At 32.9% G+C, this 14,937-nt stretch overlaps 1 pseudogene across 1 annotated transcript in view; it reads right to left on the bottom strand.

Annotated features, from left to right (window-relative positions):
- The window catches only part of LOC143247172 (sodium-dependent dopamine transporter-like), a 94,981-nt pseudogene that overhangs the window by 45,194 nt on the left and 34,850 nt on the right, over nt 1-14,937 (bottom strand). The window contains exons 3-5 of the transcript XR_013026419.1: nt 13,061-13,288; nt 12,506-12,637; nt 1,357-1,579 (exon numbers count right to left, since the gene is read on the bottom strand). The product of XR_013026419.1 is annotated as a sodium-dependent dopamine transporter-like (transcript). The remainder of the gene's footprint in view (nt 1-1,356; nt 1,580-12,505; nt 12,638-13,060; nt 13,289-14,937) is intronic.

Genomic DNA, 14,937 nt, shown 5'->3' with positions numbered 1-14,937 from the left:
TTTTGTACCTGGTTTTCGAATAAATCTGGTGTTCACTGGAACGTTGTGTTTTGTTATAAGTTTTTTTTCAAATGCTGGTTATTCTTTCGCTGATGTCGGGAACATATGGTATGCAGCAGTATAAGGTTTTGTAGTTTGTTGTATCTTGGGATTTATTGTTTGTTTGTTGTTGGTTTAGGTGTGTGCATATTTTTTTTCACGGTTTGTTGAGGAAATTTGTTTATGTTGATGAAGTATTGTTTTATTTTCTTGATTTCATCATTCATTTTATGGGGTAAAAATAGTTTTGTGGTTATGTTTATATGGTTTCTTCGTATGTTGAGTTTTTGTTTTGTTTCATGTTTCCTAAGGAATGTATAATCTAGTATGGATGATTATTCTGTAGATTTCTGTTTTGAATAGTGTATCAGTTCTAGTGATTTTGAGGTTAAAAAATGTTAGTTGGTCAGTTTTTTTCTTATTCACAGGTGAACTTAATGCCACGACTTCTATATTGGAGAAACAAGCATAAAAATGGAAATTAGATTTAAAGAACACAAAGAAACACCTTCACACGTTTTTGAACACTGTAACTCAAATAAACACAACATAACCATAGAAAACATCTAGATATTAAGTAGAGAAACAAATATAAACAAACAAACGCAAAATCAAAGAAGCCCTACTTATATAGCAACTAAAACTAAAATTGAACCAATATAAACGAACACCTTTGTATTTATACTAATTAATAACCTAACATCCACCTGCAATGCTCGCTATAATACCGTACCCAATTACACTCTCGTTCCTAAGACGTGTCCGGCAACGGTCATTTTCAAACTCTCTCTTTCTTAACCTGAAGATGGCCTAGAAAGGTCGAAATGTTGTTCTCTCATTATCAGTAAAAGTGTTAATACCCATATCAGCCGTCCTGAGAAAGGCTCTTTTGTTAATTCTAAAGTTCAACTCGTTTAATTCATGTATAAACATGAAACATGATTGGCCATTTTGGACTTTTTTCACCTGATTTTCGTACAAATGGTATTAATTCACATAAATTTTAACCAAAGTCATTAAAAATTATATCTATCATGTTATTTGATTTCGGAGGACCACAACAAGCACAGAATAATGGGATTACAATGAAAACTTTTTATGTGAACCAAAGATAAGAAATACTTTATTCTGAGTCTGACACATGGCCATGTTTATTACGACACAAATACAAAATAGTGAATATTTGGAGAGCGGAACTAAGGTGAAAAATGTCAAAACAACAAATATATAATATTTATTTTTATATAGGTTTATGTTCATATTATTTTCAGAAATTTGGTTTAAAAAATGAAGGTATTTAATACTCTAGATACATACTCAAAAAATTCTTGAGCTGGCGATGTCCTGTTAGTAGCGTTGATGTTACTAGTGTTCTCAAAAGGACCAGACCAGCAAAGTTTTGAGTTCCACTCATTTCCACACTGCATCCATGGAAGCTCAGAATTGAATGATTTATAGATGAAGAAGACAGTCCAGGCAATTATGACGTTATAGTAGAAGGACACATACCAGGATATCATGACTGCACAGTAGCCGACCCCTGGTGGTGGTAATGGAGAAGCCACGGTGAGAATAGCGCAATAGTTATTAGTAAAATATTTTCCTACATATTATTGAATCTTTTCAAAATCAGTATACTCAGGTTTAATTAATCTTTATTTTAAAGGATCTACCTGGTCCCGTGTCGCCCTTGTCGCTACTTCTTCATCGTAAGTCGTGCTCATTGGAATGGTTGTTATCATGTATTGCTGGTCGACACCTTCCCTGTGGCACAGCGGTATGTCTGCGGACTCACACCGCTAGAAACCGGGTTTCGATACCCGTGTTTGGCAGAGCACAGATAGCCCATTGTGTAGCTTTGTGCTTAATTCCAAAACAAACAAACAATTACTGGTCAACAAAATATTTCGGTTTAAACTTCCTGCTTGTCCCCGCTGGGACAGCGGTAAGTCTACGGAGTTACAGTGCTAAAATTAGAGGTTCAACTCCCCTTGATAGACACAGTAGATAGCCTGATGTGGCTTTGCTAGAAGAAAAAACATACACATATATTTAGCTTCCTTCAAAGAAAGGCAAGACCAGCATTTTACCACACATCGATGCATACGTTCCACAGACATTTTACTATTCTTCTAAAAGCAGAGAAATATCATAAACATCCTTTGGATCCGGATCATGGGACTTCCCTAGCATGTGTTCGAATATGATTGTAGAGAATTTAACTTCTTTCTCATAAAGAAAATAAGTTTAATTTCGAAATGTGGCTGGGAGCTTATAAGACTTCGTCACCATGAACTCCTTGTTTGTTACCTAGTAATGCTGTCACAAGATATGACCATCACTGGTGTATTGGACCAAAGGGCTTTATTTCGTAATCACGCCATTCAATTTGCAACTGAGCTATTGCTAAAGATTTGCTTAAGGTGTGACTTCAAATCCCATTGTTATTCTAAATTGTTTGATATGCGAATTTTTCTGCTTCCATGGGGCATATTGAAGGTTCTTCTTTTTAATAACTCTATCTATTACCAATGTGAATGTACGTTAAACCTTTTCATAAAAAAATTGTGACATTTTCTTGACCATGAGTGTATTTTAGCAACGTTACACTGTTGAATGGCCGAGCATTTTCTTCACCAAATTAACAACTTCAAACTTTCTTATAAAGTACAAATAACGCTCTGTAGAGAACCATGGTTACCCATTATTTAAAGTGCTGAATCCAAAACAGTTTTTGTATTGTCTTTATTTAGTTTAAATGACCAAATGTGTATGTGTGAATTGCTATATCAATTAAAACTATATCCAAAGTTTTATTAATTGTTTCTACATACTTGCCTGGAAAAGTTAACGAAAGTAGGTCAAAAGTATGTTTCTTTCCTCAAACTTAAAACTTCTTTTAAATTTTATCTTGTAATATACCGCCTTCAACATTTCCAGAAACATCTTACTACATATTACTACATCTTACCACATCTTACCACATCTTACTACATATTACTACATCTTACCACATCTTACTACATATTACTACATCTTACTACATATTAATACATCTTACCACATCTTACTACATCTTACTACATATTACTACATCTTACTACATCTTACCACATCTTACTACATATTACTACATCTTACTACATCTTACCACATCTTACTACATATTACTACATCTTACTACATCTTACCACATCTTACTACATATTACTACATATTACTACATCTTACCACATCTTACTACATATTACTACATCTTACTACATATTACTACATATTACTTATTACTACATATTACTACATATTACTACATCTTACCACATCTTACTACATATTACTACATCTTACTACATATTACTACATCTTACCACATCTTACTACATATTACTGCATCTTACTACATATTACTACATATTACTACATCTTACTACATATTACTACATCTTACTACATATTACTACATCTTTTTACATCTTACTACATATTACTACATCTTACTACATATTACTACATCTTACTACATATTACTACATCTTACTACATATTACTACATATTGCTACATCTTACTACATATTACTACATCTTACTACATAAATTTACTCCTCAATTTCTAAAATGTTTTAAATTCATTTTACTCTTCACACATAAACTATAAATAATATTATCATATATCTAGATGGAGAATGTGACTGTATATTAAATCAAATTATCTGACTTTAAACGGTAGAGAAGAGGTCATTAGTTGTGAATATGTATTAAATAATTATCTCACTGCCGGTAGGTGGACGAAAAGTTTATGGTGGTTTTTGCATATTAGATAATTTTCTAGCTACAAAATATAAATGCCCAGTATTTTACTGAATCGCGGTAGCACAGTGATAAATTTGAGAGTTTATGAAGCTAAAAATTAGGTTCCGATACCAGCGATGAGAAGAGCCAGTTTATTCAGTTATGAAATTTTGCCCTTAACAACAAATACTGATTACACTTTTGTTGACCCCAAACTGGATTCAAAATATATAATTATTTTTGAGTATTTCATAGCGATAATTACTTGAACACTAGTTTCACAACATATAATTATTCCTGAGTATTTCAAAGAGACAACTGTGTGAGCATTAGTTTCACAACATATCAGTATTTCCGTGTATTTCAAAAGAGATAATTATTTGGACAACACTGATTGAAATCAGTGGCTCAGCTATAAATTTGTTAACTTAGACGCTAAAATACGGGGCTCGATACCCGTTGTTTGAAGAATGTAGATAGCCAGTTGTGTGTTTTTGCGGTTTCAAGAACAAACAAATTAATTGCCGACCTTTACTTTGCCACTTATCTTGTTAATCATGTTATATGGGCTTCTAGCCTCGAAATCAACGGATGACGTAAGGAAAAACATAACCGATAAAACAGTAATTACAGTCTCATAATCTGTCAAGTCTTCCCATGAAGCTCCATAGGTCTTTTTTGTTTTTGGTTCCTCTGCTTAAATGTAGCCATCGATACCATGTCCAGGTTCAATCTATGGAACGTTTGCAAAATGAGTGTTCAAAGTTTCATTCGCTGTCCTTTGTAATTTTTCTTACAATTGAAATTTCAAAAGACTGAGCAATAGAGGAAGTAGTTCCAAGGAAAATGTGGGACCTAACAGATTGTTCTTACAAACTGTAATTAATCCCTAGATATATATACATTACATATCACTGTCCGACTATTGTAAGTTTGAATTAACGCTTTCTCCAGTGTACATTACCCGACTGCTGGGAAAGTAATGCAGTATTTAACATTGTCTTTGTATGTACATCAAATTATCTGCTCGGAGACAGATGTAAAAATATATTGTCTGCATAACGTTATCAGACTGCTGAAAGAATTATGTAGTTATTATTGACTTCTGATCAAAACAATTTTCTGCAAAGAGTATAAATAAAAGTCAACCCGGTTATGATCATATCTAATAAAATATACTATTACTGCGTTTTCCTCATAAAAATTACAATATATTTAATGCTATACTTTTATACTGGCGAAGCATTAGAAGCCAATATGCAGTTTACTTAATTGTAGACTCTTTGGTATGCATTGTTTCACTGCTTAGGTATCCTTGTTGTTAGGGATATTTTCGTCCATAATCCTAATAATTTCTCATGAAGTTCAACCAACTTAGGATATTTAGATTAGTCATAATATATATACTAAACCAACAATGAAAAATAGGCTTTATAAAAAAATGAAAACTAATAGCAATAAATACGTTAAATATCCTGATAAATATTGTGAATAAAACTAATATTAAATATAACATATTTTTCTTTACAAGTGAAATACATTGCTATAAGTTGTTTGTTTCATGTACTGTCAGAGATTCAATGTTCCTTAAAGAACTAAATGTCAACACTTTACCCAATTTCTCTCAACAAAGTCTTATGAGTAATAAAGCCCATTATACGACTCCGAAAGTATAACTTGACAGCAGCCTGACGATTTAGACAAATTACAAAGACATACGTCACTGCTTAGCCCTATATTTGGTTAAAAGGACATTACAGATACTGCAACAACAAAACAAGACAATGTTTATGAAGATAAACATAAATAAATAAATAACACTAAATAACAAATTAAATAAATAATTGTACGACGGAATGTAACAAATTGAATATCATTAAATTAAAGACAGTATACTAAATATACCATGAAGTACGTCTAACACAAGTAATCATACTCTAACTAGAAATGTTATAACGACCATGAAGTGGGTCCAACACAACTAATCATGCTCTAACTAGAAATGTTATAACAACCATGAAGTGCGTCTAACACTATCAATCATACTCTAACTAGAAATGTTATAACGACCATGAAGTGCGTCTAACACAATTAATCATGCTCTAACTAGAAATGTTATAACAACCATGAAGTGCGTCTAACACTATCAATCATACTCTAACTAGAAATGTTATAACAAACATGAAGTGCGTCCAACACAACTAATCATGCTCTAACTAGAAATGTTATAACAACCATGAAGTGCGTCTAACACAAGTAATCATACTCTAACTAGAAATGTTATAACAACCATGAAGTGCGTCTAAACAACTAATCATACTCTAACTAGAAATGTTATAACAACCATGAAGTGCGTCTAACACAAGTAATCATACTCTAATTAGAAATGTTATAACGACCATGAAGTGCGTCCAACACAACTAATCATGCTCTAACTATAAATGTTATAACAACCATGAAGTGCGTCTAACACAACTAATCATACTCTAACTAGAAATGTTATAACAACCATGAAGTGCGTCTAACACAACTAATCATACTCTAACTAGAAATGTTATAACAAACATGAAGTGCGTCTAACACAACTAATCATGCTCTAACTAGAAATGTTATAACAACCATGAAGTGCGTCTAACACAATTAATCATGCTCTAACTAGAAATGTTATAACAATCATGAATTGCGTCTGACACAACTAATCATACTCTAACTAGAAATGTTATAACAACCATGAAGTGCGTCTAACACAATTAATCATACTCTAACTAGAAATGTTATAACAACCATGAAGTGCGTCTAAACAACTAATCATACTCTAACTAGAAATGTTATAACAAACATGAAGTGCGTCTAACACAACTAATCATACTCTAACTAGAAATGTTATAACAACCATGAAGTGCGTCTAACACAACTAATCATACTCTTACTAGAAATGTTATAAAAACCATGAAGTGCGTCTAATACAACTAATCATACTCTAACTAGAAATGTTATAACGACCATGAAGTGCGTCTAACACAATTAATCATGCTCTAACTAGAAATGTTATAACAACCATGAAGTGCGTCTAACACAACTAATCATACTCTAACTAGAAATGTTATAACAACCATGAAGTGCGTCTAACACAACTAATCATACTCTAACTAGAAATGTTATAACAAACATGAAGTGCGTCTAACACAACTAATCATGCTCTAACTAGAAATGTTATAACAACCATGAAGTGCGTCTAACACAATTAATCATGCTCTAACTAGAAATGTTATAACAATCATGAATTGCGTCTGACACAACTAATCATACTCTAACTAGAAATGTTATAACAACCATGAAGTGCGTCTAACACAATTAATCATACTCTAACTAGAAATGTTATAACAACCATGAAGTGCGTCTAAACAACTAATCATACTCTAACTAGAAATGTTATAACAAACATGAAGTGCGTCTAACACAACTAATCATACTCTAACTAGAAATGTTATAACAACCATGAAGTGCGTCTAACACAACTAATCATACTCTTACTAGAAATGTTATAAAAACCATGAAGTGCGTCTAATACAACTAATCATACTCTAACTAGAAATGTTATAACGACCATGAAGTGCGTCTAACACAATTAATCATGCTCTAACTAGAAATGTTATAACAACCATGAAGTGCGTCTAACACAACTAATCATGCTCTAACTAGAAATGTTATAACAACCATGAAGTGCGTCTAACACAACTAATCATACTCTAACTAGAAATGTTATAACAACCATGAAGTGCGTCTAACACAACTAATCATGCTCTAACTAGAAATGTTATAACAACCATGAAGTGCGTCTAACACAACTAATCATACTCTAACTAGAAATGTTATAACAAACATGAAGTGCGTCTAACACAGTTAATCATACTCTAACTAGAAATGTTATAACAACTATGAAGTGCGTCTAACACAACTAATCATACTCTAACTAGAAATGTTATAACGACCATGAAGTGCGTCTAACACAACTAATCATACTCTAACTAGAAATGTTATAACAACCATGAAGTGCGTCTAACACAATTAATCATGCTCTAACTAGAAATGTTATAACAAGTATGAAGTGCGTCTAACACAACTAATCATACTCTAACTAGAAATGTTATAACAACCATGAAGTGGGTCTAACACTATTAATCATACTCTAACTAGAAATGTTATAACAACCATGAAGTGCGTCTAAACAACTAATCATACTCTAACTAGAAATGTTATAACAACCATGAAGTGCGTCTAACACAACTAATCATACTCTAACTAGAAATGTTATAACAACCATGAAGTGCGTCTAACACAACTAATCATACTCTAACTAGAAATGTTATAACAAACATGAAGTGCGTCTAACACAACTAATCATACTCTAACTAGAAATGTTATAACAACCATGAAGTGCGTCTAACACAACTAATCATACTCTAACTAGAAATGTTATAACAACCATGAAGTGCGTCTAACACAACTAATCATACTCTAACTAGAAATGTTATAACAAACATGAAGTGCGTCTAACACAGTTAATCATACTCTAACTAGAAATGTTATAACAACTATGAAGTGCGTCTAACACAACTAATCATACTCTAACTAGAAATGTTATAACGACCATAAAGTGCGTCTAACACAACTAATCATACTCTAACTAGAAATGTTATAACAACCATGAAGTGCGTCTAACACAACTAATCATGCTCTAACTAGAAATGTTATAACAACCATGAAGTGCGTCTAACACAGTTAATCATACTCTAACTAGAAATGTTATAACAACTATGAAGTGCGTCTAACACAACTAATCATACTCTAACTAGAAATGTTATAACAACCATGAAGTGCGTCTAACACAATTAATCATGCTCTAACTAGAAATGTTATAACAAGTATGAAGTGCGTCTAACACAACTAATCATACTCTAACTAGAAATGTTATAACAACCATGAAGTGCGTCTAACACAACTAATCATACTCTAACTAGAAATGTTATAACAACCATGAAGTGCGTCTAACACAATTAATCATGCTCTAACTAGAAATGTTATAACAAGTATGAAGTGCGTCTAACACAACTAATCATACTCTAACTAGAAATGTTATAACAACCATGAAGTGCGTCTAACACAACTAATCATACTCTAACTAGAAATGTTATAACAACCATGAAGTGCGTCTAACACAATTAATCATGCTCTAACTAGAAATGTTATAACAAGTATGAAGTGCGTCTAACACAACTAATCATACTCTAACTAGAAATGTTATAACAACCATGAAGTGCGTCTAACACAACTAATCATACTCTAACTAGAAATGTTATAACAACCATGAAGTGCGTCTAACACAATTAATCATGCTCTAACTAGAAATGTTATAACAAGTATGAAGTGCGTCTAACACAACTAATCATACTCTAACTAGAAATGTTATAACAACCATGAAGTGCGTCTAACACAACTAATCATACTCTAACTAGAAATGTTATAACAACCATGAAGTGGGTCGAACACAACTAATCATACTCTAACTAGAAATGTTATAACAACCATGAAGTGCGTCTAAACAACTAATCATACTCTAACTAGAAATGTTATAACAACCATGAAGTGCGTCTAACACAACTAATCATACTCTAACTAGAAATGTTATAACAACCATGAAGTGCGTCTAACACAACTAATCATACTCTAACTAGAAATGTTATAACAAACATGAAGTGCGTCTAACACAACTAATCATGCTCTAACTAGAAATGTTATAACAACCATGAAGTGCGTCTAACACAACTAATCATACTCTAACTAGAAATGTTATAACAACCATGAAGTGCGTCTAAACAACTAATCATACTCTAACTAGAAATGTTATAACAAACATGAAGTGCGTCTAACACAGTTAATCATACTCTAACTAGAAATGTTATAACAACTATGAAGTGCGTCTAACACAACTAATCATACTCTAACTAGAAATGTTATAACGACCATGAAGTGCGTCTAACACAACTAATCATGCTCTAACTAGAAATGTTATAACAACCATGAAGTGCGTCTAACACAGTTAATCATACTCTAACTAGAAATGTTATAACAACTATGAAGTGCGTCTAACACAACTAATCATACTCTAACTAGAAATGTTATAACAACCATGAAGTGCGTCTAACACAATTAATCATACTCTAACTAGAAATGTTATAACAACCATGAAGTGCGTCTAACACAACTAATCATACTCTAACTGGAAATGTTATAAAAACCATGAAGTGCGTCTAATACAACTAATCATACTCTTACCAGAAATGTTATAACAACCATGAAGTGGGTCGAACACAACTAATCATACTCTAACTAGAAATGTTATAACAACTATGAAGTGCGTCTAACACAACTAATCATACTCTAACTAGAAATGTTATAACAAACATGAAGTGCGTCCAACACAACTAATCATACTCTAACTAGAAATGTTATAACAAACATGAAGTGCGTCTAACACAATTAATCATACTCTATCTAGAAATGTTATAACAACTATGAAGTGCGTCTAACACAACTAATCATACTCTAACTAGAAATGTTATAACAACCATGAAGTGAGAAATAAAAAAAAAACAAATAAAGCTAAATACGAGAAAGCTCACAACAAAAACAATGGTAAAAATATTATTTGAATATTGCAAAGTACACCCTTATGTATGTATATACATATATATAAGACAAATGTTATTTGAGTATTGGAAGTTCAATACAGCTTTATTCTGTTTGTATTTATACGGCCCGACATGGCCAGATGGGTTAAGGAACTCGACTCGTAATCCGAGGGTCGCGGGTTCGAATCCCCATCGCACCAAACATGCTCGCCCTTTCAGTCGTGGGGGCGTTATAATGTGACGGTCAATCCCACTATTACAGAAGGCATATAGATAATACTGGTATATTACATAAGGTATATAGATTATACTGGTATATTACATAAGGTATATAGATTATACTGGTATATTACAAAATGTTCAGAGATTATACTAGTTTGTAACAGAAAATACATAAATTGTACTAGTATACTACAGAAGCTACATGAATTATACTAGTATATTACAGGAGGTACATAGATTGTACTAGTATATTACAGACGGTACATAGATTGTACTACTATATTACAGACGGTACATAGATGACGATTTTATTAATTTTAGACGTACTAAATATATATACAGGGTAAGTCCCTACCCATCCATATATCTTTTGTATTTAGTGTATCTGTGTGGTGTCACCAGTAAACAGGTTTATATTCTGTTTTCTAAGAAATTCTGGTAACACTAACAAACAATTCGTTAAGCCCACAAAATACTAGTCGATATTAATTTTTACCTAGAGACCTAAGGTACGGCTACCCAAATCAAACTTCAAAATAGACATTATTGGAACAGGGAATATAAAATTGATTGCCTACGCCTTGTCATACCCCTGAATTTCACTAACGTTTGGAGGGACTGACATCACCAGGTGGTTAAGGCACTCGACTTTCAGCTGTGGGGCGTTATAATGTGTTGGCCAATCCCACTATTTGTGGGTAAAAGAGTAGCCCAAGATTTGGCGGTGGGTGGTGATGACTAGCTGCATTCCCTCTAGTCTTACACTGCTAAATTAGGGACGGCTAGCGCAGATAGCCCTTGAGTAGCTTTGCGCGAAATTTAAAACAAACAAACTTGTATTTATACATCTAATTATTTAGCTAACAGAAATTTGATATACAGCCGTACTTGTTTCGTATAAGATTTTGAGATTTTGATGAAAATTCTTCATGTTTAAACAACTTTCATTGACTTGTACCTTACAAGGTCGTTGTTCGACTTTTTGACAGGTCACTAAACTTCCCATTAATTTATCATTAACTTGTAATAATATAGAGTTTTTGACTTGTGGTTTAACCCTTGAGTAAATTATGGGTGATTTATGTGTCCAGCATTCGAGAGGTCCTGGGTTTGATACCGAGCTCAGGAAGTATAGATAGCCTAGATTACCATTAAAATTGATGCCTAAACTGGAAAAGAATGTGCTAGTTTTAAGTTGTTAAAAAAAGTAGTCAGAAGGAAATTTATATGAAATTAATAAAGAAATAAATTTATCAACGTCTCGAGATATTTATGTTGAAATCACTTATGCTCTTGGAGGAAGTGACGCAATAGACCTTTGAAGGTTTGCTAATTGGTTTGTTTCGTAATTATCTTATACCATTAAGTCGACAGCTGTTGTGCCCAAATAAAGTAATGTAACTTCAAGCCATTCAAACACTAGTCATTTTGAATGACAGCTGTTCTTTTGAACTGTTAAGTTAATGTGTCCACTCTTAGCTCGATAGCTCTGTAAGATAAAGTTGTGTCATGCTACAAAAAAACAACATATTAATTTTGTTCTGTTGCAGCTGTTGCAGATAAGAAATGTTTCTGGTAATGTTTGTGTAGACCTTCAGCTGTTGAAATAAACACTGGATAATACTAATTAGCACACCAGAAGCTCATTTTATAATGCATATAACTATCTATAAAGAAGAAGTGTCTATCTACATTACTTAAATATCTTAAAGAGTAAAGTGCCTTTATATTGCGAAAGTATATTTAAGGTTAAAGTGCTTACCTTTAAATAAAGGACATATTTTCCAGAAACTGATAGGCCCGAGCCTGTTGTATTGACCAAGGGCTAATTCCATGTACAACAAAGGCATCGCTCCAAACACGAGCATTATACTATATGGGATGAGAAAGACTCCTAGAGGTAGAAAAATAGAAGACCTTATTAAGGTCTCACTGTATAAGGTCATATCTTTAATAAAAGGAAAATTATAACTCTACTAAAATACACTTTTACCAATAATGTAACTTTTTTTGTAAGATATATTATGGTGATGTGTTGCGATAAACATTTTCTTTGCTGTGCTGAATAATATTATTAAAGTACATGTAACATAGGACCTCAATAGTTGAGATAATAACTTCGAAACTGATCAGTAACATAGAACCTCAAAGGTGTAAAACTTGTTAATTATGCTGACTGGATTTTAAAGAAAGAGAGAGAGTATTTCTATGTAATCTTTAAGATCAAAGAGATATTCATTTCTTGTTCTGAAGAGGTTTAAACTCATTAATAGTAGTAAATTATTCTAAATAATTATATGTGTGATAGCTAGCTTACCGCCTCCGTTCTTGTAACAAAGATACGGAAAACGCCATATGTTCGCTAAGTCCACGGCGAATCCTATAATGGATAACAAAAAATCTGCTTTCTTCGCCCATGTCGGCCGAATGCTTTTCTCTTCCTTTGTAAGAGCGTCTTCAGTTAGGCTAACAGCCAAAGTTCCATCGGTCAAGTCTGGCAGTTTGGTCGTTAGAACGTCCGTGGTGCTCTCTTGAGTTAGAGGCGCTGCAACAGTGTCAGGGATATATTTGTATACAACGGTATTTGATTAATGTCATAAAACGGTTGTATGGATTAACTGAATAAACCAAATGGAAACTTACGAAGTAACTAAGATCCCAGTAACACAGCGTGAAATTCGTAACATATAAAAGGTTATTTTATATTTGAATTATTGAATCTCAGTAGCACATAGGCTACAGGGTTAGACAATCCTAAAGTTCAAGTAGAGCCACCCCTCATGTAGAACTAGTGTCCAATAGAAGGACACCAAGTAAGCACTACCGCTACTACTGTTTATTAAATAGCTGGAATGACTCTCATGTAGAGTTATAATATCCCCAAACTTGTATAACGGGATTAACTGTCTTGTATAGTTATAACGTCCCCAGAGTTGAATAGTTGATTGACTGTCTTGTATAGTTATAACGTCCCCAGAGTTGAATAGTGGATTGATTGTCTTGTATAGTTATAACGTCCCCAGAGTAGAATAGTGAATTGATTGTCTTGTATAGTTATAACGTCCCCAGAGTTGAATAGTGGATTGATTGTCTTGTATAGTTATAACGTCCCCAGAGTAGAATAGTGGATTAACTGTCTTGTATAGTTATAACGTCCCCAGAGTTGAATAGTTGATTGATTGTCTTGTATAGTTATAACGTCCCCAGAGTTGAATAGTGGATTGACTGTCATGTTGCTTACAATTCCCGAGAAGTTGAATAATGGGAATGAGTGTCGAGTACAGTTACAAAGCGAAATACTGCGGCTCGAACTGTGGACTTTTAAATCAGCTGTTCGATGTTCTCACCTTGTTCGATCTCGTTGGTAGAAATTTAATTTCACTCATTGTGTTTTTCTAATCGCCGTTATTACTTCATTCACAATATTTATTTCGAAAGAATCTTTAATCTCGTTCTTATAAAACTATGTATTTAACACAGTAACATCTTTACATATGTGCTTGTTTTGATAAAACTATGTATTTAACACAATAACCTCTTCATATTTTCTTTTTTTAATAATACAACAAAGATGTTAATCTCTTTTCCACTATATCCCCGTCACACCAAACATGATTGCCCTTTCAGCCATGGGGACGTTATAGTGTGACAGTCAATCCACAATTAACTGGTAATAGAGTAGCCCAAGAGCTGGCAGTGGGTGGTGATGACTAGCTGCCTTCCCTCTAGTCTTACACTGCTAAATTGGGGATGGCTAGCGCAGATAGCCCTCGTGTAGCTTTGCGCGAAATTCAAAGCAAAGCAAACCAAACTCTCTCACTATATATAGAAAATACTTCGATCATTTTAAAACAAAAAATTAAAATATATTTATCTCAGATTTATTTATGTTAATAATACAGACATACATTGTTGATAAAATTAACCTAATTTACCAAAGTATTAAAGATTATGTTACTACCAGCGAATTGATAAAATAAAATATTAAAGCTGTACTCAAAATAGTTACACTTATTTTTAGACATAACTTTAAGCTACGTTTCTGCTAATTTAACTGTTTATTTTTACATCAAGGTTTCAGTTGTTTCGTGTGATGCAAATAATCATTTTGTTAACATGTATATCTCATATAATTAGGGTTAATCAGGGTATTACAATGAAGCAGAAAAAGGTGCAAATAATTTCTTTGTTCTT

The sequence above is a fragment of the Tachypleus tridentatus genome, chromosome 3, assembly GCF_004210375.1.
Source record: "Tachypleus tridentatus isolate NWPU-2018 chromosome 3, ASM421037v1, whole genome shotgun sequence".
Classification (NCBI taxonomy): domain Eukaryota; kingdom Metazoa; phylum Arthropoda; class Merostomata; order Xiphosura; family Limulidae; genus Tachypleus; species Tachypleus tridentatus.
This window is presented reverse-complemented; position numbering and strand designations above follow the sequence as displayed.